The sequence below is a fragment of the Canis aureus genome, chromosome 7, assembly GCF_053574225.1.
Source record: "Canis aureus isolate CA01 chromosome 7, VMU_Caureus_v.1.0, whole genome shotgun sequence".
In the NCBI taxonomy this organism is placed as follows: Eukaryota; Metazoa; Chordata; class Mammalia; order Carnivora; family Canidae; genus Canis; species Canis aureus.
Window position 1 is genome coordinate 59,707,977 of NC_135617.1, and position 4,417 is coordinate 59,712,393.

At 46.3% G+C, this 4,417-nt stretch overlaps 1 non-coding gene across 1 annotated transcript; it reads left to right on the forward strand.

Annotated features, from left to right (window-relative positions):
- Positions 1–1,607: 1,607 nt before the first annotated feature.
- Positions 1,608–1,680, forward strand: TRNAE-CUC (transfer RNA glutamic acid (anticodon CUC)). Its single transcript has one exon. It is a non-coding gene; the product is annotated as a tRNA-Glu (tRNA).
- Positions 1,681–4,417: the final 2,737 nt, after the last annotated feature.

The window sequence follows — 4,417 nt, forward strand, 5'->3', positions numbered from 1 at the left end:
AGACCAAGGCAGCAAGATAGGTAGTCATCACTCAGGCTTCTAGGTAGCAACTAATAGAAACCAAGTAGGGTGATTTCATCAGAAAAACAGCTTACCAAGAAGATATTGGGCATCTCATAGAATTACAGGAAATGTTCAGAAAATGTGCAAGAGCCAAGGGAAGCCAGGACCTGAGTTCAGTCATGAACTGCTAATGTCATCACTGAATGGACACATGCCTGTGTGGCTGCCACTAACACCACTGCCACTATAGCTACTAAATAAACCTCCACCATCCCTGTGTCTCTGCATCACATGTCCCAGATTCAAACTCCTAGAGGGCAGGGTGAGCTTCGTTGAGCCTGAGCCAGTGCATGCCAATGTCCTAGGCCAACAGGTAGAGGTGGATGTTGGCAGACCAGCAGGGAGAAGCAAGAGTCTGCCTTTCAAGCTTTCTTACTTTGAAACAGTCCAACTTCCCACTAAGACCCATAGGGGAGGAAATTCCCCAGTGGTAGGAAGGACTTTCAGATGCTGGTCAAAGGCAAAAAACTGGCAAGTATGCCCTAAAGCAGGAGTTACTGTGGTCCCCATTTATGAATAAGGTATTCTGATCCATCCCATCCTGGTGCATCATGACCAGGTGACTGGTCAGGTGGTGACTCAGGGCTGCATTAGGCAGACTCTGGCAAAGGAAGAGCTAAGATCCCCCACAATTAAAATGAGGCAGTGTGTACATTGTAAAAGCTAACATCTTTGCTTTACAAAGACCATTTGATCCATTTGTTTCACTTAATCTTTACCCAAAAACTCCTTACACCAACCCTGATTGGTGCAGAGGGTGGGTGAGTGTTCTTGTCATCCCATTTGGAACATGGAAACTGAGGCCAGGTCAACTCAATGGCTTCTCTGTGAGCAGAGACTAAAATAAGATATTCTGGCCGCAGTCTTCCTGCTGTATCATGTGATCGTTGAAATACTTGGTTGATTTTTGTTCGGGTATAATGGGCCATTTAATGTTTTTAACAGCTATTAAAGCAGGACTTTGTAAATGCTAATATGCACAGGAATCACCTGGGGATGTTTTTAAAATGCAGATTCTGAGACAGGCGACTGGGTGGCTCAGTCATTTGGCTATCTGACTCTTGATTTCCGCTCAGGTCATGATCTCAGGATCCTGGGATGGAGCCCCATGACAGGCTCCACGCTCAGTGGGGAGTCTGCTTGGGATTCTCTCTCTGTCTCCCTTCCTCTCCCCCCCCCCACTCATGTATTCTCTCTCTCTCTCTCTCTCTCTCTCTCAAATAAATAAATAATTTTTTTAAATGCAGATTGTGATTCCATAGGTCTGAAGTGGGGCTGGAATTCTCACTTCTAACCAGCTCCCAGGAGATGCCGATGCTACTGGTCCAGGAACCAGGAGCCAGGAACCTTCACGAAAGCAAATGTTTCATGAGGGTAAGTAACAAGGATTAAGAGCAATACATGTTTTTAATCTACATCACACAATTGCAATATCTTAATAACTTGGTGAAGAACTGTTTGTGACACAGCTGAGAATTTTTATTTCTTCCATGTTTCAATTTTTTGTGGTATCTCTTTATTAAGTTTAAAGTAGGTTTGGGGGTGCCTGGCTGGCTTAGTTGGTAGAGCATGTGACTCTCGATCTCAGAGTTGTGGGTTTGAGCCCCACATTGGGCAGAGATTCCTTAAAAATAAAATAAAAAAATCTAAAAAAAAAAAGAAAAGAAAAGAAGAAGGAGGAGGAGGAGGAGGTTTGAGTGAGTAAGATGTTCTTGGATTTGCTTTTTGCTCCAGGAGACATATGTAGAGGGTGGCCCAACAGGGTGAGGAGGGGTTGGGGTAGAAATTTAACACTACTGCTCATGAGAGCAGGCATTTCAAGACAGTCTTATCTCAGCATGCAGCCCAGAAATTCAGAAGCAACCCTCTCATTTCAAAAGTACGCTCTCCTGAGAAGCTTATAAACACCCAATATCCTGCATGGAGAAACACAAATAGAAAAGAGGAAAAACAAAACAAAGCAAATGAAAAACCTTCCCCTGAGAGAAATGGAAGCCACACATCTCTGAAGGCCTGAGTTAAGCTTGAAGAAGCATCTGGCCCAGCTGGAAGCAGGTGGCAGAGAGCCCAGCAGAATGAAGATAAGTGAGGGGCTGAGGACAGTTGAAGGGAGCAGAAAACAACCACAAACCCTGAAGAAAACAGTGGGGGGTCATAAAAAAATAACCCTCTCCTCCTAAAAGCAAACAAAGACAAAGGGAGAAAGAAGCAAAAAGAACCAGATGCAAGATTTGCCTGAAAGCCCAGCCAAGGAAGCAGAGCCAGGGAAGTGTGGGGATGAAGGAGCGAGCCTATGAGGAGTTCAGGGGAGCAGTGCTGGGGAGCAGACACAGCACCTGCGGAGAATGGTGGTCAGCGGGGCAGGTGGGCAGGTGCCAACGCCAGAGTGGTGATTAGCAAGCGACGGGAACCAGGCACCAACCAGCCCTCCACAGTGTTTGGGGACAATGATTAGAAAGAAGCCTATTTGGGAGTTTCCTTTGTCTCCCTGAGCCACCAGCTGAAGCTGCACAGATGCTCATCTGTTCTGGAGTCTGAGACAACAACACAGATTTCACCAAAACCCTTGGGCTTTTAAAAACAAGAAAAGAGGGGCACCTGGGTGGCTCATATGGTTGGGCATCTGCCTTTGGGTCAGGTCATGATTTCCAGGTCCTGAGATGGAGCCCCATATTGGCTCCTTGCTCAATGGGGTATCTGCTTCTTCCTCTGCCTCACCCTCTGCTTGTGCTCTCTCTCTCTCTCTCTCTCTCTCTCTCAAATAATTTTTTAATCTAAAAAAATTAATAACAAATGAGAAAAGAAAAGGGGTGCCTGCCTGGCTCAGTCGGTAGAACATCCAACTCTTGATCCCCAGGTCATGAGTTCAAGCCCCATGTTGGGTGTGGGGCCTACTCTGAAAATAAAAATAAATAAGAAAAGAAAGCACACTTTGAAAGCTTCCACAAGTTGTTGCAGTTCTTTTCTTTTTCAAAGTCTGTATTTCTTTTCAAAGAATGTTACTCGGCAGTTTGGTTTATTTTTTTCCTCTCTCCAACTAGATTGCCTCATGTTCACACATCAAAGTAGGAAAACATGGCGGGCATATTTTTAAGTCTCTAAATTGTAGCCTTGGAGGGTGGGGAGCATGTGGGCTCTCACTGGTCCCTCTATTTCGAAAAAGTTCTCCTTCCCCTGCAAACTCCAGCCTCCTCCCCTCACCTTCCCCTTGAGCTACTGGCTCCCTGCACTCCCTGGAGCGTGGACCAGGCTCTCTGGATGGCCTAGCAGTCTGTCCTAAACAACCTTCCTTCTCTCATCATGGCCCAGGCTCTCCAAGACACTGCCCCCAGTAGGTGAGTTCCAGGAGCCTTCTGACTTTGGGAAAGTCCAGATCTCACTTAAGTGAGACCCACAGGTGCACCTGGACACTGTGCCGTCAACGCTGATTTGAAGAGTTTCATATCTATATTCCTTGAGCTGTTTGCTATGTGCTTCTAATGCCTAGACCTACCTTGGGCTCTCCAGGTAGGAGCTAGACCTGGGAAGGGAGTCTTTCTGTATGTGGCCCTCTGATACTTGATCTTTTCATGACTGATCACAGAACTGGGGAGAGGGGACTGCAGAATTCGTTTGATCTCCAGGGATACTGTCAGGTGTGCTCTTGACCAGGTGTCGGGCACTCTGGTTTTCCTTTTCCATAATCACATTACACAGGAGAAAGGCATAGTCTTTTTTTTTTTTTTTTAAGATTTTATTTATTTATTCATGAGAATACACAGAGAGGAGAGAGAGAGAGGCAGAGACACAGGCAGAGGGAGAAGCAGGCTCCATGCAGGGAGCCCGACGCGGGACTCCATCACGGGTCTCCAGGATCACGCCCTGGGCCTGAGGCAGGCGCTAAACCGCTGAGGCCCCCAGGCTGCCTGAAGAACATGGTCTTTAAAGGTACACATGCAGAAATGTGGCTGACCCGTGTCTGCTCTATCTGTCCAGCACCCACATCTTCTAGGGAGCCTCCATGACCCCAGTCCCTACAGATGTCTCCTTTCTGTAAGCCTCCAGAGCAGTGGCCAGCAAACCAAAGCTCACAGACCAAACCTGGACTGCCATCTGCTTTTTTAAATAAATTTTTCTTGTAGCACAGACATGCTCATTCATATACTTATTGCCTATGCTGCTTTCATACTACCATGGCAGACTTGAGTAGCCACAGTGGAGACTAATATGGCCCAAAAAGACCAGGGTATGTTCTATTCGGCCCTTTATGGGAAAGATTGTCCAACTCCTCCCATAGAGTATCTTTCTTTACAATTTTACACTTCCTATTTTGTGCCTTTCACCTCTTCAATCAACATTTGAGAACTCTGAAGAA